General features: G+C 43.0%; 1 protein-coding gene across 4 annotated transcripts in view; it reads right to left on the bottom strand.

Annotated features, from left to right (window-relative positions):
• The window catches only part of wu:fb95e10 (cell surface glycoprotein 1), a 32,632-nt gene extending 19,135 nt beyond the window's left edge, over positions 1 to 13,497 (bottom strand). The window contains exon 1 of one of the 4 annotated variants that reach the window (XM_044330571.1): positions 13,200 to 13,497. The gene's annotated coding sequence lies outside the window, so the exon portion shown is untranslated. Of the gene's footprint in view, positions 1 to 7,741; positions 7,956 to 13,199 lie in introns of those variants that run through there. The other 3 variants (XM_044330573.1, XM_044330575.1, XM_044330572.1) reach the window with 3 other exon arrangements.
• Between the last annotated feature and the right edge of the window lie 7,268 nt (positions 13,498 to 20,765).

Genomic DNA, 20,765 nt, shown 5'->3' with positions numbered 1-20,765 from the left:
AAACAGAGCGAGAAGCTGACTGTGCAGGAGGCTAAGTGGTGAGACAAACTCTGAGGCGACGCAGAGGCCAGCCCAGAGGAAGAGGCTCGGCCTGCGGAGCATGGGAACAGAAAGAGGAGGTGGGAGAGAAAAGAGACAGGGGGGAAAAAAACAAGACGTAAAATGAGCTCACTATGGGCTGATGTTTGCTGGTCCAACTCTAAAATCCAGACATCACTCGTCATCCTAGTTTCCACTGACCCAAACTTGTACGCGCACACTCACTGTCCTATTTCTGGAAGAGGACAGACATCATCTTTATGCTGCTCGCTTCCTGAAAACAATGCCTGCACACTCTTCTTCATCTTTCTTTTCCCCTCTTCGGTCATCCTTTACTCATGCTCTCAACTAAATCTCATATGTCAAAAGGCTTTCTTTCATGGCGCTGAGCTTCTCTTTCTCCAAGCCATTTTCCCCTCCTCGATTTCTTTCCTCCCCCCTTCCCCACCACTAACCGCTCTTCTTCCATCCCTCTGTTCTCTGTTTGCCTTTGCACAGATGGCCAGAGCAGCTGAGCAGGGCCAGAGGGGGAGAGAGACAGAGAGAGAGAGAGAAAGAGAGAGAGAGAGAGAGAGAGAGAGGGAGAGACTGAGAAAAAAATATCCCTGTATCTCAAACAACACATATGAACACATACATACCGCTAGTGCAACAGGACGCCACCCAAAACAACCGAAGAGGCCGGGAGGGAGATGACGGGTAGCTGTGAGAGGCCATTGGTGCCACACCCTTCAGTCACAAGAGACTTTTAAATGCCAGTGAGGCAACAAAATGTGGACAGTTGGTATAATTATATTTACTAACCACAACCAGTCATAGTTGTTTGGAAGAACAACAGGGTGGGCATTGGGAAAAGAAAAAGTAAGATGCAAAGTGAGAGTTTTGCTTTAAGTCCTGCACAGTTTTAATTTTTGTGTCAGAACAACCTGTAGCTCAGCCTGCCTTCCATTTATCCTCTGCACTCGTATTTCACTTAAAGCAATAATTCAATACCTTGGGAATTACTCTGAGAGAATTAATACATGCATGTTTGTATAGTGAATATGCAGCTAGAGCCAGCAGCCAGTTAGCTTAACTTAGCATAAAGAGTGGAAACGAGGAAGCTAGCCCAGCTTTGTCTTAAAGTAACAAAATCCACAGTCTACCAGCTGCTGTAAGCTCACTGATTAACACATTACTGTGTATCTCATATGTTTAATGTAAAAACAACAATTTGTGTCTTACAGTGGGTTATATGGCTGACTATTTTGTAGCCAGGACCTATTACACAGGTGCTTGTGGATGGGTTTAGTTACCTTTGGCCAGAACCAGGCTAGCTGTTTCCCTCTGTTTCTAGTTTTTATGCTAAGCTGAGCTAAATAGCTCCTGGCTCCAGCCACAGATTTAGTGTACAAACAACAAGAGTGGTATCAATCTTTTCATCTAACTCCCATCAGGAAAGCAAATAAAACTATTTCCCAAAATGTTGAACTACTGCTTTAACCTCCAGGCCTCTGAAGAAGCAAAAAAATAAATATTTAGTCTTGTGTCTCAAACTCCTACGGGCCAAGAACAGATCATAGTGGCTGTTAGTTTGTTTTAAAGAAGGTTTCACACAGGATGTGTGGGCTAACTGCTACGCTTGATATGTTGTTTTTGTGATAACTATATATATCCAAAACAAACTCCACCCACTTGATACTCCAAAATCTCTAATACAATCACACAACTGTTTGACTGAGACCCGGTATAACTGTGACCTCCTTCGACCAAGCAGTGAACCAGAAAATAAGACTGTGTCCAATCACCATCCCCTCTTCTCTATTTCAGATTTGTGTTTGGCTCCTGCTCTTCCCACAGTAGACTACAGCATCTGGCCAGGCTGTTCATTTCACTACTCCTCTCCAAAGTAGCCCACACTGCTGGTATGTATGAGTGTGTGTGTTTGTGTGAGAGAGAGAGAAAGAGAGAGTGATAAATCCCGATCGCACGACCGCAGCCAGAGGGACATTTCTCTTTCTCCTGCAAGTCTTCAGACAGCTGTGAGATTGCGCTCCTCTCTTTGGCTCTTTTGCTCGCTAACTCGGCCCTACGTCATTAGGACCATCAGTCAGCAGTAAGCATAAACAGGCCAGAAAGCAGAGCAGGAACATTACTTTTTTTTTTCATCTCTATTCTCCGCAGAAACCGAAGATCCGAGCCACATCCAGACACTTTCTCTATTTCAGAAGCCAAATAAACTGAAATGACGGTTTAAAATTCATGTCTACTTTGCTTGCTGCCAAAGTGATTTAAAACTCTGACATTAACCCCTTAACACTCCAGTGACCCAGTACTTTACTCTTTTTTTAACATCTCTTTACAATTTATAAGCTACAGTGTTTTTTTTCTACATGTAAGGCTTTGGACTGACTTATAATTGTTTCTTTAATGCACACTAACCTTCAAAGTGTTGCAACAACTTTATATTACCTTGAACTTCATCCATAATTACTACAGCACTCCCACATGAAACATCTTCAACCCACTAATGTTATTACAGGTTTTCCTTAATATTCTCTTTCCAACTGACTGAGTTACCTGTTGCTACAAGGGCACATACTTTGTGATTATAAATGAGCCTACTGTGTAAAATGGTAATACTGCTGAATATTTGATTCTATTAATCTATGGATGAGTTTTTTTCTGAGAGATCCTCCCTGCTTCACATTCAAACAATGACATACACTTGGACCATGGAGCTTGGTGGCACAACTCTAGGTTTCTCTGTTAAAACCTGAGCAGCAACTGTAGATTAAATATTTTGCTGATTCATTAACACCTCCACAACAGCTGCTGAAGAGGGTTACGATGGGATTATGTTACATTACATAATGTTACGTAGCTGTTACTCAAGCACCATCATAATTATTCCCGATGGATGAGGGGGAATCAATACAGTCTTCAGTCCATGTCTTCCACTTGTGCTCTACCAATCTGATATGAATAAATCTAATATTTCTGTGGCAGAATAAAGCGAGGTTATGACATTTAGCTCACCTAATCTTTAAGTACAATTCACGCTAACATCCAACTCCAGGAACCAAGCGAAACCCCAGATCGACTCTAGGAAATCCTCTCTAATACCATCTTGGGTACTGCCTAGGCTGTAACACACAAGCTGGCATGTTCAACCCATACGGGACAGAATGTATTCAATGACCTGAGACATAATAGCTTGTGTAGTTAGCGCACATTTCCAGCAGCAGATCCCAGACAGATGGCTGTGTCGGCTACATTACCTCCATTTCAAAATATGTTTAATTTCAGACACGGTGCGCTGTGTGAAATGTTTAGAGCGTAAAAGGGTTTTAACCTGAAGAGAACTTCTGGTTAATCTACCCTCAGGAAAGGCAGTCGGAGAGCATCTATTGACTGCGTGTTATCCTGACGTCCTGTGGCCTGAACACAGAGGCGCGAACACACATACTTCCTGGGTTGTTGTCCTTTGTAATCAGCTAAAAACAATAGCTGGAGACATAAACAGAGTTGTGTGGAAGTGAAGTGGAAGTCCCATGCTGGCACCCTCTTCTAGGTAGATTTTTCACTAAACTTGCAATTTCTTCCTCTGTGCTATGAATGTTGACTTTGCAAAAATGTGTTTGTTGGCCTTCACAATGTGTCCAAATCATGTGGCTCCGGTTTCCAAGCAGCATCCCACTCCAAATTCCCTGCAAGCCTCAATGATGAGCTACACAGTAACTGGGAACAAAGGAAACCCACACGGATACTAAACCATACAAAGAGCAAAGGCAGTGGTCAGAGCACAGGATCAGACCAGTGAGGGATTCCTTCATGCCTCATTCTAACCCTCCACACACACATTGTTTACATTCTCTGTATGATAATTAATCAGTCATACGTGTTATCGGATCATGTTTAAAGCTCATCTACTGTTCATTACTGACATTTTATTTCCTTATGAATGTTGAGATTCTAACAAAGAAGTCCTGACAAAAGATTTCTGAGCGTTTTCCATCAGGAATAATAGAACAATGTAGATCTAGATCAATGTAGAAAGGTACTTTCATAGACTAGCTTTTAAGGCTGCAACTAACAATTATTTTCATTATCATCAATCTATTGATTATTTTCTCAAATAATTGATTCATTGTTTGGTGGAAAATGTCCATCACAATTTTCTTTTTGTCCAGCCAACATCCTAAAACCCCAAAATATTCAGCCTCACAATTAAGAAGCTGGAAACAATGAATGTTTGGCTTTTTATTTAGAAAGAGTTACTTAAACATTAAATGATTAATTGATATCAACATACTTGCAAATTAATTTTCTGATGATCTAATCATTAGTTGTTTCAGCTTTACTAGCTTTACTGTAACAACCTTTCCTCTTACTAGTTTTAATCCCCTTGTTTTAACCTTTTTCTTAAAGTCATCTATCTTGTTATTAATGTGTTTACATAGTGTATGTGTATATAGTATGTACTGTATACTATATGTGTATTTGTGTGTCCATTGCATATAAGGTGCACTTTCTTTGTTTTTATTTGCTTCAAGGCATTTTGTAAGGTTAGCTTTTAGGCAAAATGCTGTGTTTTGTTTTTTTTGTTGTCATCATTACATTTAATAGGCCTCAGGCAGTAAGTTAATGATGGGCAAGCCGGCTCTGCAAGGTGAGATCATCCTCCCGGGCATCATCCCTTCCTAATACCCACACTGGGACAAACCAAACGTGTGTGCGCTCACACTTGTGTGTGTATCCCCGGCACACTACGGTGCTTAGACCAGTACTGTCAATAACTGGAAGGCATCCAGCTCTGCTGAGAGATCTAAGATTTTCTGACTGTCTAGACACAAACATGCTGTTCCTGAATAATCAGGTCATCAGCATATATAAACAGTAAACTAGTACTTTGACCCTCTTTTTGCATCGAGTACAATCTACTACTGTGTGTGTGTGTGCACATGCAGGGGGGGTGCGTGTGTAACAAGCCTGTTTTGAATACAGCTTGAGGTTACATTTAAAGAACCGCTCAGAGGAAAATACAGCATTTCTGAATAATAAAAAAGATGAATCAGTGCAAGGGACAACTGTGCTTCATTATGCTGCAGTGTGGCTTACTGAACTAAATGTTAAGTTAATGTCAAATCTTCTCTTGGGCTGTGGTGTGTTCACGTCTAATTACTACCACTGTCGGTTAGAGTCAAGAGACTCTTCGCCTTCTCTACACAAAGGCCTAAATCAAAGTGCCCCCGCTCCATCCCTCACTTTAGCCAACCAACCGTCCAAGGGCATGTACGAATTGCGGTGGTAGAAAGTCAGCTCTGCTTACACAGTACACAACTGTGTACACACACATATGCATTCTGTGAGCCTTCTTCTATCCCCGGGGCCTACTCTAAATAGTAGTCAAAGAGAGGGATTGTGGGGGAAGGAAGCAGCGGCGATGGTGGTGGTGGGGGTGGGGTAGGGGAGACGGCAGAAAAGATGCAAAAGAAAGTGAGCTTTTGTGGCCGACGTAACCCTCTGCTGATGCTCATCACATAAACTCGTGCAAGCTTGATAGAATAACTCGAGACATAAATAATGCCTCCGTAAGAGGACGGGAGGTTTGAGTGAAGACGCCGGCGGTGAGGGGAGAGAGAGAGAGGATGTTATTGGGTCTGGTTTTTGAGGGCGTTTTTAACGAGCATTCGGTGGCCTCTGACCCTGTAATTGACGTGCTTTTATCTCTGTGAGCAGCAAACACAAGATACTGAGCTGCGGTGTTTGCTCTTTGACGCCGCTAATTAAGCGTCCTCCTTCCTCTGACACAGCCAGGGTTGGGGTTTACACAGCATATCTCGTCATGCAAAGTCACAACTGTCAAAGCAGGAAAATGCAAACTGTTTTTGCTTGAATAGCTCAATTTTTCATTCTTTTCATACAGAGAATAAAACAAAGTGTGCCCACTGTGATGAGCGGTGATGGCTAAATTGTCTTTGCTTTGCTGACTGACTATCAATCAAGCCATAAAAATTTTTTCTGGCGCTCCTCACATAAACATTCATGTCATAATAGTCAAATTGTTTATCATTAATATTAAAAATACTCATATTTTGGACATTAGTCTAAACTTTTAGTTCAACCTTCCTTGTTTTTTTAATGTAAAATGATATAACAGTTCTAAACTTGTCTCTGACGGTGCAGAACTCTGCAGCTCTGCTTCAATAATTTACTGCCCTATTGCTGATGGCACAAATGCTCATGAGCAAGTGAGCTGATGCAATTGGCCTCAGATTTGACGCAGTTTTTACTTGTGACTGTGACCAAAAATCATAAAAAATAAGGTTGAATGTGGATATGTTTTCATGTGTTTGTGAATGTGCGTGTGTGTGTGTGTCACTCCTCCTCTTTGCAAGGGGGAGAATCTGACATTCTCCCCCTTGCAAAGAGTGGGGGGAATGTCAGATTCAAGACGCCACACACTGGCATGGGGCCTGAGATTGTCTATTCAACCTACTCTAAATCACAACAGTAGTCTCAGTCAACTCTCCACCTCATTTACTGATACTTAAACCCCATGGGGTTTTCAAAAATCTAGTTCTGGTGCCTTAAATGTCAGTAGTTGCTACTTTTTTTCATGGTAAATTTCTGGGTTTTGAACTGCTGATCGAACAAAACAAAAAAAGATATTTGAAAAAAAGACAACAGATGAACATGGCATCTTGAGCTCAGGGAAAAGGGAGATAGACATTTTTCACAATTTTCAAACATTTAATAGACAAAAATAATGAATAATTAACCAAGTACAACCGAATACAAGGGACTAGAAAGGAGAGAGATCCGTCTTTACCTCTCGGAGAAGTGGATCGAAAGTAAAGATGTGCTACAACCAGCAGGATGTTTCACTTGCTCTCAGCCAAATCTTGGCAGAACCCCAGCGACACACTAACAGCTGCAACAGTTACCGTTAGTGATAAACATAAAATGTACAAACAGGTAGAAGCTGCAGAAAGAAGACATTTTCACAGCTGATGAGGCCATTTGTATGAAATTGTAAAATGTCAAATAAATCCAATCCCATCTGTGCAGTAGGTTTTCTCATTAGGACTCTGTCATCATTATAAGGGAGTTATGTAAAAGCAGTGGCAGGGTCACAAGCTAGTACCGCTTTCATCCGCCATTGCTGCAACCTGAAGTCTCTGAGAGAGCCATCCATGAAACGAGACGCTGATCATTATCAAAAACATTCCTGATGAGGATGTGCGTAGGGGTGGAGGGAGAGCAGTATGATGGGTTTTTGTGTGGGAGTTGGACGGTGGGGGGTTTGAAGGCACATAACACCCAGTTGGGGGGATACTGGAGCTGACGCAATTTGATGCTAATCACAGCTCACACATTCCCCAAACACCCTCGACCTGAGGTCAGGAAACCGCCTCTGTCCTGCACACAAATAAACTCCAAACAAAGCCTGCTGCTCCCCATGGCATTCCCCACAGCCAGTGGGAGGGCTGAGAGAGCGGGGAGAGAGAGAGAGAGAGAGCGAGGACACAGCCAAGAGTGACAGAAGGTAAGTTTCCATCTGAAAAGTTGTGAGTGAACGTCTAAAAAATCTGGCAGGTTTCCATCTCGGACGAATGTGATATTTTAGCGTTTTTTCTAACATTTCCGATCTTACGTGCAAATTCGAAATAAACAACAACAGGTGGATGGAAACATACCGTAAGTAATCCAGACCTACCTCTCGCTGACAGCAGGGCCACAACAAACATGCACACCCTGCTGATTGTCAGGTGAACTCCTTAACGGTGTCCAGTACAGTCATTCCCACCAATTGATTTCCTACTAGTCCAGTGGTTTAATGCTGGGATGCTCAATTAGACAAAACTGAACCAGAACAAAGGCCCCGCTGAGAGGAAGGAACAAGTCTTTTTCTGTCTCCTTGTTTACTTGGATGCCGGCGTGTGTGTGTGTGTGTGTGAGAGAGAGAGAGAGAGAGAGAGAGAGAGAGAGAGAGAGCAGCAGATTGTGTGACAGACACCTGGATCACAGAAACATGTGATCAGGAAGGCTGGCACTAATCCTAACTCTTTGGAGCTTCACACTAAGATTTTACAATGTCCTCAAATGCCGTAACAGAAACGAGGGGGACATTCGTTGTGTGAGTGATTACGAGATTATATAAAAGTGTTCGTTAAGGAAGTTTCAACAAACTCATTAGTAAAACAAATCAGCAAAACAGCGAGAGTGACTGCCACAAACGGTATGGAATGCCTATACCCGCCGTGGTTTAGCGCTGTACATTTTGTGCGTTCACACCACCCCTCCTCCTTCCGACAAACACCACACACACACACACGCACACACAAACACTCGAACCCTGTCCTTCCCATGGTGCGCCCAGGCTCGGAGAGACTTGGCCCCCTGGGGACGGGCAGATTAACACATGACAGAGCTTGTTAACCCTGGACAAAGAGAGATGCTAATCTTGTACAGTCGGCCTCGACTGTCCTCAAACAGTGCACAGACAGTTATAGGGACAGAGAGAGAGAGAGATAGAGAGGGAGGGACAGAGAGAAGCTCAAGAAAGACAAGAAAGAACAAGGGCGGGATACGCAGCGGTAACAGAGGCCTCAGTATGTCCCAGAAACTAGACAATACTGTTGGGAGGCAGGGCTAGAGGGTCCATCAGCCCCGAAACAATAAGGGTAGAGATGAGCCCGACTACAAACAAGGCCCCAACGGCGTGGGCCCTGCTACAGCCTGGCTGAGCTCCGCTGCCTGCAGGGACGACCAGCGGGGCGGCGCACAGCTCGACTGTGTGGATATTGATCACACAGGAGAAAGTGGGGAGCTGGGCTACCAGCTCCACAGATGGGCAGTAACAGAGAAAGAGACAGAGACAGAAAGAGGAAGTGCATTAGTGAGACAGCCGTTCCTCTGATGCTGTTAACCCTTTCCCCTGGGAGATAAGAGAGATAGCACTGACAAGGTTTTAGGACAGAAGTATAAAAAAAGGTGGGAGGAGGGAGTAAAAAAGGATGGAGGCAAAGAGAAAGAAGGACCGAGGAGACAGAGGACCCAACATAGAGACAACAGACAAACTAATGCTAATTTGTAACTTGAAGAGCTGCTGGATCATCTCCATAATGGGCCGTCTGCCCGCAAACAAGCTCCTCTCTGGGGGTAAATGAGATCAGGCCGGCCCAGGACCAGCTGGTGGTTTGGATCAATGATACCAAATAGAGCAGATATAGAGACAGAGGAAGAGGGTAGGACCAAGGCATCTGGACGGGATAGCAGGAACACACCCGAGAGGCTTCGGCGCTCTCTCTCGAGATTTTACACGGACACGCGCACGCAAAGTACAAGTGGAACGACTGTGTCCATAAGAGGATTATGTCCTCCTGTTTGAAGTGGAACATGGCACGTTCCAGATGGAATCTGATCCCTCACAGGAAGGCAGACAGTTTGGATGGTTGACCAGCCCAGCACCTACTAACTGCAGCTTTCTAAGAACTAAACCACACATCTGGCATCAAAACACCACAACATCTGCCTACAAACTGCCAGAAACTCCTCTTGTGCCATGTCCACAACAACCATCAAGACACACAGTTAGCACGTCGCGTGACTGACTGTATACTTACGGCAACAAACAAATACACTGAGACATGCTATTACCAGATCTGAATGTCATGAGGAGGAATGGATATGACAGAGGAATAAATTGGCCCCTATAGCTGCCTATGGTAAAGAGAATCTATCATTCTGTCAGCACCAGTGTCTGTCATACATGCCTATCATTCCACACATGGCTATGGTGAGGGCAGGCAGGGTAGCCTCTGATGTAATCTCGACCACATCAGCCACTGGGCCAGAGCAGCAAATGTATAGCGATGCCAATGTAAAGGCTGACCCATTGACACCGATATCTGTGAGCCACAGGTGGCAGAGCAAACCTTTACTCTGCTTCCATCCCTGGAACCAATTTTGGCCATATTTTCACTTTTTCCATGGCGTCATTGCACCAAACAACCAGACATGGTTAACACACTGTGCCATAAAAAAAATTTTGGTCTTGAGGCCTAGCAACAGGGCTGTGAACCGCGTCCATTATCCATCCTCCCACCAGAGGAATTCAGAGCGTCCAAACACAGCAAATTACTGCAGCTGCTGGCAAATACTGCCTCAAAACTGCGCCGCCAGTTGCCAAATGCATGCCCTGACAACTGTGACACCACAACCAAGGCTGCTATCTTGACTGGGGCACAGGCGACAGAAAAGTTTATCTGTGCTTTATCTGCACAGCACAAATTTACTGTAGTGCCTGCGGCGGTTTCCTCAAGCCCCGATCATTCAGAAAACAGAGAAGGAAATTCAGCCAAACATACAGTTTCTGTTGGTGATTTGATAATCTCAAAACAAGAAACTATTGTGCTGGGCTAAAAACAGGGCTACAGATGATGATGGTAATTTTTAATGACGCTAAGAAGTGCAAGGGTCACAGGTTCAGGCTGAAAAAAGCCTGATGACCAGAGGCACAGGCTTGCCCTTGTCACAATCGAGAAGTTCAGAGCTGTGGGGGTTAATTCTGAGTCACACAGCCACCCAACACCAGTCCTGAGGCTAAGGGCAGGCTGACACACAGGGCTATTAATGCAACAATCGTCTCCCCTCTCAGGACCGTGGCATGGGTCGAGAGGCCAGCTGGGAGCAAAATAGGTCATTAAAATTTAAATTGCCCTAAAATACGAGCTCATGAAAGTCATTCCATGTGAAAATATTCATTTTTGTCAACTCGGTTTTCATAGGATAATCTCAACAGAAGAGTGATGATGCATTTAAAATGTGTCTGAATTATTATATGATTCTCTTGTGTAACTGTAACTAATAATTGTCATCATTATCAATTAACTGAATAAATAAATCATTAATAACATAAAATGTTACCAAACTGATGTCTTAAAACAGAGTATCAATTTTAAATGATAATGAAAGAAAAACAAGCAACTCTGCATTTGTGAACCTGTAAGGTATTATTACTATTAATACCATTAATTACAATTTGATTGATTAATCATTGTTAGAATTAGGACAGAAAAACAGTTTATCAAGCCACTCATCAATTAATTTAAACACCATTTCAGCGCTGGTACTATATTTTAGAGGTGCAACAATTTTGATAATCAACTCATCGTTTCAGGCATTTTTCAAGCAAAATTAGTTGGTTCTAGTTTCTTAAATGTGACGAGCTTTTAACCCTGCTTTTTGACATTTAATAGACTAAACAAGAAAATAATCAGCACATTAATCAAGAATGAAAATATGCATTAGTTGCTGCCCTACTATACTTTTAATTGTACACATTTCCATGTCTGCATATGGAGGATTGTAATCAAACACAGGCAACGCGCTCTCATTCTTCTTGCCATGAGTAGCTGTAGACAATCACACCCTGGATTCTAGCTCTACCAATAGAGCGCATCTGCTAACAGAGTGAGAAAAACACACCGACAACAATGAACAAAAGACACAACTAGAGTCCACTCTATAACAGAAAGAAGCTTCTTATATTATTTTTTTTTACAATGACATAAATCGTCTTTATTTATTCAAGTACAGTTTCTGACAAATCCTCTCCACACACGGAATAACTCTGGCAGTAATCCCCATCCTCCAGTCCAACTAATAATCTTTTTAAAACCATCTGAAATAACTTAATAAAAACAGAGTGTGGGTTTTAATGTCAGCTAAATTTAATTTCACATGATTGCATTAGGCTGTGGTCTATGTGCCTGCCTGCCTGTCTGTCCTCCATTTCCCTGCCTTATCCACCAACACTGTGAGTCAGCCATTCTCTCATCCGTGCACCAGAGGGGGGGAGGGTGGGGGAGCGGACTAGCTGATGGCTTAGCCCACCTCTGACTTAAGAGTCCTGGAGTGTCTCCAAAGCCTGCGTGGCCGAGCCTTAAAAGTTCTCATATTAGTCGCCCTGGGATGCCATTTACTCAGGATGACATCAATACCTCATGGTCGATCACCACACATTATTGACCTGACCGTGCCCGCTGTGGCCACAAAGCTCGAGACAATTTATGTCTCTGTCTGCACCACCTCGGGAGATGAGAATAAAGTTGTGGGCTGAGGATAAAGATTTTCAATGCGTGCATGTTTGTAGTTTATTAAATGCTCTTGGCCAGGCTTTGAGAGCTGGCAGCATTTTCTCTTCCCCCATTGTTCTACAGAGGGGAGTGTAATCTGTCTTGTTGCACTCACTCACAGAAAAGAGTCAGCGAGGGAGCAGCGATGGGCCCCTGCAGCCTTAACTCTCACATCACAATAGCTGATCACTTTTTGGGGGGTGACATTAATCACCTCTGATTACATGCCAGTTTGAGTCTGTGCACAGACCCACTCAGAGACATTTCAGCTTTACACTCTCCCTCCAGGGTCTGTGGGGATGATTGCTTTTAACGCGCCACAAAAGCCCCTATGTTCTTCTGTTTTAGCTGAAATTAAAACTGAATAGGCATCTGCAAAATTATTACTGCTAAATTCAACCCCCCCTCCACCCCTCCCAACCCCTCCACCCCGAGGGCTAGTGAAACATTTCTCAGCACTCACACCACTTCAAGCCCATCACAGAACAATGGGCATCCGCGGTGGAGGATGGACAAGGAGGGGAGACGAGGGGGGAAAAAAAAAAAAGTTTAGCGAGGGAAAAGACCGACAAAACGACAAGAGAGTGAGGGACACAATTCTGTAAATGAAAAAAGAGCAGACATTAAAAGTATATATCTGTTTTAGGTTAGCCTAACAGGTCTGAAGCGCACTCCCAGCTGCCATGCAGCCTGCCACCGCCCCATCAGCCCCTTTTCCACAGCAGTCAAAGTGAATCTTAAACACAGCGGCTCATCGACATAAAGACAAAACCGTTTGGACATTTTCAACTGCATATTTAACAAAAATATTCATTCACACAACATAATTCCGATGCACTGTTTGGTGTTAATAATGTAGTATCACATGTAATAACCCGGTAAGTACAACTAAGCTAGCGTCAGTCTGTAACTGACAACAGACATAACGTTCATTTTCAAGAGTCGGTTCTGATGAACGTTAATTAGCCAAACATGAAAGCTAGTTACAAACTGACGTTAGCTTGCGAGCTAATGCTAAAACAATCTCGCACTTACCAGTCAGTGCGGAAAAATCCTCTCCAGCTACGCCCAGTGCTAGCCAGCACACCCCGTCTGAATCCTCGAATAAGAAGAAAAAAAGAAAGTGAGGATGAGGATAGAAATGAAACCGGGGAGCAACGGAAGAAAATCACCGGAGAGTGAGTCGAGCCGAGCCCACAGACAAGAAACTTCTGGGTCTCAAGCGCCGTTTTTCACAAGTGATGCGCGTTCACTGAAAGGAAGAAAGGAGGAGAATGACGCTTCAGTCCACACACACACACACACACATACACACATACACACATGTACACACACACACACACACACACACACACACGCTGGTAGACCGGTGAACGGATGGATGGACAGGCGGAGGAGAGGAGAGGGCTGCCGCTGCCTTTAAGTGCTGTTGGAAGTGTCGGAATAATGAAAGGTCTGGCACTTTGACGGACTCAACCAACAGCGAAGACACGTTAAAGGTTATTTTTTTACACCTTTCTAATGGTCAACCTACCAACATGTAGCCTACAAAAGCAGGGCCCTACAGACAAGGTGAAGTTACCAACCGGGCATCTGATCAGACCAAAAAGCCCCAGGTTCACTGTGTGTCATTTGAAGAGTTGACACTATTAGTTAATTAACCAATTAATGAACAGAAAAATAAACCTGCAAAAATGTGATTAGCCATCTTGATTTAAAGGTCACATATTATGCAAAATGCACTTTTTCATGTCTTCTTAACATAAATATGTGTCCCCTGTGTGTCTAGAGACCCCCAAACTATGAGAAAAGACCATTCTCTCTCTTTTTCTCGTGCTCTATCTCTCAGAAATGTGTGTGCAAAAACACCGTTTAAATTTGGCTCATTTTATGACGTCCTAAAGGGATCTGTTGAGCACAGACCTCCCCCTCCAGGCTGATGGTCACTGCCGACTGAAACCAACTGAGTCAAATTTTGAACTGAATCAAAGTTCTGTTGGTTGCTGCAAGAACCAACACAACTGTCTTTATGTGCATGGCAACGTTGTGTAACTTTGATTAGCACCCTGCAGCTAACTTGCTCACACCATAAAGCCAAAGTGGCCTGCCAGTGGCAATGTGTTTAAAGTTAAGCCGAGGCTAATACATCCATTCTGATCCACTATACACTTAGTGTTTCTGTAATACTACTATTATTGACGCTACTGGAGCTCCATTGCAGTTCCAGTATGAATATGAATACTCTCAACAGCCCTCGGTATCTCCTGTTGCGGTCGTATAATCTTGCATTGTATCACAGCCTGAAAGCCACAACCAATTCCCGAGTGGGGCGTGGGGCGCAGCAGCTCATTTGCATCTAACAGCCCATCCAGAACAGGACTGAAACAGAGGGGTATAGAGGCATGCTAGAATGCAGTGGTATTTTCAGCAAAAACATCAAAGACATGTTTTGGGGATCTCAGAGACCTATATTAACTTGTTGAAAAGGAGGATAATATGTCACCTTTAAATGAACTCTAGGGGAAACAATTAGCCTGGCTCTATCCAAAAGTAGTGTTAACAAAATCCACCTACCAGCACCACTGAAGCTCACTATTTGGGATCAGTAACTTCCTGGAGTCTAAGCTGGCTGCTTGGCAACTGGTCCCGGCCAAGAAATAGTCCGGCATGTAATCCTGTAAAACTGCAAATAGTTGTTTTTACATCGGTTTTTGTACAGATTAAATGAACAAGATACAAGATATTAATTAGTGAGCTTTAGAAGTGCTGGTATGCATCAGACATCGCCAGGGTCAGGGTTTCTAAAACTTCAGAAAGTGCCTCTAAAGACACAGAAGACATTATACAACTGCTTTTACAGGCTGAGTAGTAGCCTACTAAACATGACGAGTAAACAGACCTAATGTACAAAATCAGTGGAGTGCCCCTTTAATTACACATTTGTTTTTGATTGCGCACCACTAAAGAACATTAAGGCAGGTGCTGCATTATCTGAGGGCCTTCTCTTGTAGATTGGCTGATATATACTTGTGTAAAGATCTAATTTTAAGAGCTAAAATTAATTATTTCAGTTGCTATTTTGTTGAAATGATGCATATCCACAAATACTTGGTAAAGTAACACAAAAACAAACCTGGGGCCAGGTAGCATTCCTAGACAGGAGTGGCGTAGCTAGTGTTTGGGGCTCAAGGCGAAATATAATTAAGATGCCATTTGTTTACTACACTAACGCACAGAACAGGACAGGAGGGTTCACATGTACTAGGACACCTAAATGTCATGTAGCAGTTATTATCAGTTCCACCTGTTTGACAGTCAAAATAGACATGTCATGTGTGGAGTCGTGATCTGCCCTTCCTAGTCAGTCGTGGGTCGGACAAGATTGAAAAGTAAATCAAAATAAATTCCAACAGAGTGAATGACAACAAAAGAAATGTTGTTAGTCCAATCAAATGGGCATACACTGCCATAATTTGCATAATGTTAAATCAGGTTGTGTCCTTCCCCCATCTATTTACCGCTCAGCACTAAAGGTCAATAAATGGAGGGTGGAAAGGCTTATCATGTCTGTTAACTCCAACCATGTCCTCGCATCACTTTCCCATAACTGTAAATTTGTTTCATTCCAGAATCAGTAAACCATGTCAGGAGGTTTTTCAACAACTTCCAACCTCAGAAATAGGAGCTTACTACTAGTCCTTGAAGGCAGCATTTACCACGACAGCACGCCATGCTGAAATTGAAAGGGATGAATAGCGAATAGCAGGGGGACTCTGCTTTCTCTGAGCACAGCCAATCACCTCCCAGGCTGGGGGATTATTCAAATTAGAGATGATGTCACCTCTTGCAAGTCACCCTACTCTCTTGCCCGAGTTCCTCCCGGTTGTCTGTTGCCCTCCCTCTAGGCCCCTACACCCCTTTTTCTCTCCTCTTCAAACCCTTTTCTTCCTTTCTCCATGCCCGACTGCACACACACACACACACACACACACACACACACACACACACACACATATCCTTTAACGGTGCTGCTGCCCCACATGCATCAAGTTGCCTGCATTGTCCCCTCTCAATGTTACTATGCAGTAGCATCAAGAACTTGTAATCTGTTTACACATTTCAGACCTGTTGATAGTGAAATTGTAATTAAAAATGATTTTGATTTGCTTGCTTCCATTCTGGCCTTATTCATTTCCAAATAAGGGAGTGATCCTGCTACTAATATGTACATACAACTGTTTCTTTGTCTTGAGAGTCAAATTTCCTGCGAACAACAAACCTTGAAGGCTGTTTAAAGTAAATTCAGCTTAACATGTGCACCTGCCTGAGAGTTTACACAGCTGAAATTGCAAGAAATTCATTGAAAAGGGTTAGCTCACTATAGCAAGAAAGAGAGCAAAAAAAAGAGCAAGGAGCAGCAGATACAGTATACAAGCCTTTTGGTTAAGATGTGTTTTTTCTCTCAGTCACAATTAGACACCGAAGGGCGTTGTTTCATGGCTTACAAGCTTTTGTTTCTGTGTGCCATACCCCATCACTAGAACGGGGCTTTTCATCAGAGACAGTCTGGGTGGGCATGCCGCCTGTCTGACTGTCTGTCTGCTGCGCTGCTGCTCAGCTCCCAGCAGCCGCCTGCTCTGTCTACATGAGCCAGGCTTTTGTGTACTGCTCTGTTCTGGATGGGCTTCTTTTTATGTCGAGCCCGTGGTGCACTCTTCTCTTTCCAAGTGCTGGAGAGGGGAGATTTGGCTCTGCAATACCCGTCTGAGCTCTACAGACAAACACTACACATGCACCTGATTGCATAAAAACATGTAATTTCTTGCTTTCTCTCTTATTTCTTCTGTCAGATTTCCATAAGAAGTTTTGTTTGTTTCCTCCCTGACTCTGCCCATCAGCTTGGAGGGCTGCGCCTCCCATCAATTAGTAAGTTTCTCCTTTATATTGCTCCGCATTATCTGCTTGTTTTGCTGTTGACTCATAATTGAAGGTCAAGTCATACCCTCCGATTATCTGCAGGATTAATTGCCTGGACAAATGACCTTTTCAATAGTCAAACTGTATGGACTTGAAAATGGCATCCACATACTGTAGCTTTATGTGTGGACTTCATTGTGTGAACATGTGATCATACAGTATGCGTGCAGGTGTGTGTGCAAGTAAATGAAGGACATGGAAGGAGACCAGAAAGAGGGTGGGGACTCCGGGGGGTTCGATGCCTGCTGGCTTGATGCTGATGGACGTATTGGCATGGGCCACCAGGCGCAACAAAGAGAGGAAGGTGTTTTTTTTCACACAGGCAGTGGTGTGCGGCAGCGGAGACAGGAAGGGGTAGGGCTGTGTACCCCGCTGCACAGTTCCCGTGTTATTTATCTCATTGTTTTTTCCCCCCGGCCCACAGTCCAGCTGGGGCAGAGCGGCACAAAAGGTTCTGGCGCTCAGTCAAGCCCCAAAACCTGGCCTCTAGTCAGGGGTCTGCTACCTTTGACAAACTCTTACACAACACACAAGTTAGCTATTTAATTATCAGCAGATACAGCCATGCTCCCATTGTGTTTCATGTATTGCAGCAGCGTTTGCAGTCAGACACACAGATTGTACAGAGGTCTGAATCTACTGCTAGTCAGCCAAGCCACACAAGAAAGCAGCTGGCACTGAGTGAGGAGGCAGGGAGACACACCCATCACATCAGACATAGCCGCCATCTTTTTGTAGAGATATTCACAAATCAAACCTCTTTTAACATAAGTGGCCTCAAAATGTATCTTAGCTATTAGCACACGTAACACTTCACACTAATAACCCAAGTATCATTATGTTACAAATGGGGTATGCGTGAAGGAATACCAGGCAGATACAGGTTAGCACAAGCCGGTGCAGCAGCTGCGGCTCTCTGTGCACAACGTGGACTCCCCGAAGAGCACAACGTGCCAACACAGCAAATCATTAACAGGCTGGATGCTTCCACACACTGACGGGCAACATGTGAAGAAGGATGCACATGCAACATATAAGAACCTGAGTGCGCCTCGCTAATGGAACGTCATCATATATCACACTTATATGCTCTTCTGCGGTGTGTGGGCCAGAAACAATATGCATATTATCTATTCTACACATGCCCGGAATATGATGATGATCTTGATGCAAATGCAGACCTCATATCCTCTTTCAGTGGTTGGAAATTCAGATTGCTGGAAGAAGGATGTATCTCTGATCTATCTGCCATGTGAATGAAGTTAACCACGTAGGAAAGAGACCAGCTGCAAGGCCCTGCCCTGCAGTATGTTTTCTCTATGGGACTGTTTAATCAACTTTACCCTGAAACCTGATGATGTCCAGAGCCGGCTGGCCAGTTCCTGTCAGTCTGATTCTAAGTGCTTCGTCTCAGCCTTGGTAGCATCCTTGAGTAAATAATGCATGCAGTTACTAAGGGCATTGGACAGCTATACCACTCCACTGCACTAAGAGGAATGAGTGTGCACATATCTGCTTTGATCTTTGTCTGTTCCACATGCTCTCTCATTTTCATCCATTTGCGATTTGCATCTGCAGAAACATGCACTTTTTTTGGCTGGCTCAGCCTGACTCTACGTCCACTTACCTTGTGTTGAGATGCGTAGGGTAGTTTGTGATAATGGTAGACTTGAAGGTTAAGTATTTTACTTATACTCTCAGCATAATTTATCTTTTATGAAGGCAATAAATCCCTCCCTTTCATTAATGCCTTCTCTTCTGGTTTAGTTTCCTGTCCTTTCTTTATTGCTTCTGGATTGTATTGATTTCCTATGATTGTGGCTGCAGACAGAGCCTGCTCTCTCCCTCTAGTGGTGTCAGACTACCAAAACACACTGGCTTCGTGCAGTTCAAGCTTTGTATTTACATTTATCCATTTTCTATACCAGCTTGTCCTAGCACACCTTGGGCAGTTCCTTTAAATTGGGCAGCTGTGGCTCAGAAGGCCATCCACTTATATTAAGGTTAGCAGCTCGATCACCTGCTCCTCTTGTCCACATGTCCAAATGGCCTTGGGCAAAATAATGAACCCCAAACTATTCCCAATGGTTAGGTCAGGTTAGGTTGGTGTGTGAATGTATGAGTGAGTGAGAGGGAAAATGTAAAGCACTTTGGGAGAAAAGTGTTACACAAATGCAGTATATTTACCAAATTTCAGTTGATGATAAATGTACAGTAAATATGCACTCAGTAACTCCCACATGCCACAAGTTTTCTGGACCTTCTGGCACCACGAAGATATGGAGTGTTCAATATTATGAAAATAAATAAGACATTACAAAATGAATAAACATATGAATAAAATATATAAATGAACCAATAAATTGTGAAATTGCCTAAGAAATCACAAAAACTCAACTTGTTATTATGAAATGTTATTTCACCATTCAATTTGATATTAAGAGTTTTATTTTTAGTTCATTTTTTATTGAATTATAGGCATTTTTATTTAATCTAGCACCACCATGCAGTTGATATTTTTGGTGTTTAGTTAAATGTCTTGACAGCTATTGAATGGATTGCTATAATATTTGGCACAGATATTCACAAGAAGATGAATCCTAATGACTTTGGTGATCCCCCAACTTTTTCTCTCGCATCTAAGCAGGTCAAAGTTTTTAGTCATCCTGTGAAATATATCAGCATCTACTAGATAAATTGGCACATTTTGTATAGATATTCATGGTTCCAAGAGGAAGAATCTAACTGACTTTGATAATAATCTGACTCTTCCTCTAGTTTTTTCTCCTCTACTTGTGGTTTTGAGTGATGTATAGACCTTACAGCAGACATTTTGACTTGTCATAGTAGGAAAAGCACAGGTGTTACTAATAACATTAGCGATGGCTCTGTTATATTCAAGTGTCCCAGTAAGCCATGACAGTGTGACAGTGAGTCAGCTTAAACAGTACCAGGGCCCTGAAACTGAAGCAGCTAAATGGATTTTTCCCCTACTGTGACATGTCAAAATGTCTGACATGAAATTTGGTACAGACATTCCTGCCCCTGTCAGAATGAATTAAAACTGTGGTCCTATAACTTTTCATCGGATGACATCATCAGGTCTACAACTGAATTTTTCCAGTACTTTGATTTGTGACCAGATATCTGCAAAACTAATGACATTCCCATTAGCTGCAGCTGCTGTGTCTTGTGCTAATCAGCAAATGTTAGCATGCTAACACACTAAATAAGATGGTGAACACGATAATAAACATTACTCTGCTAAACATCAGCATGCTAGCATTGTGAGCATTATAGCATGCTGACATATTTAACTCATAGCAGCCTCACAGAGCTGCTAACGTGGCTGTGGACTGTCTTGTCACTCTGTAATGCCAAATGCTAATCTATACTCTGTTAAAAAATGTGCCCCAAAAACTCTTCTACTTACACCATAGGTCTGCAACACTGGATAAAAGGTGAGGTTTTTCTGAGTATTTTGGTGTCAACAGAGGTATTGATAAAATTATTTTTTCACAATATCATAAATGAATCAGTGGAACCAGATTTTATAAACCTGATACTAATACTTAAAACAGTAGATAATTGAACTTTCTTCAAGAATATGAGCAGCCGACTTGA

This window comes from Thunnus albacares, chromosome 17 (genome assembly GCF_914725855.1).
Source record: "Thunnus albacares chromosome 17, fThuAlb1.1, whole genome shotgun sequence".
In the NCBI taxonomy this organism is placed as follows: Eukaryota; Metazoa; Chordata; class Actinopteri; order Scombriformes; family Scombridae; genus Thunnus; species Thunnus albacares.
Note: the sequence above shows the minus strand (reverse complement) of the source record. Positions and strands in the feature narration are given on the sequence as shown.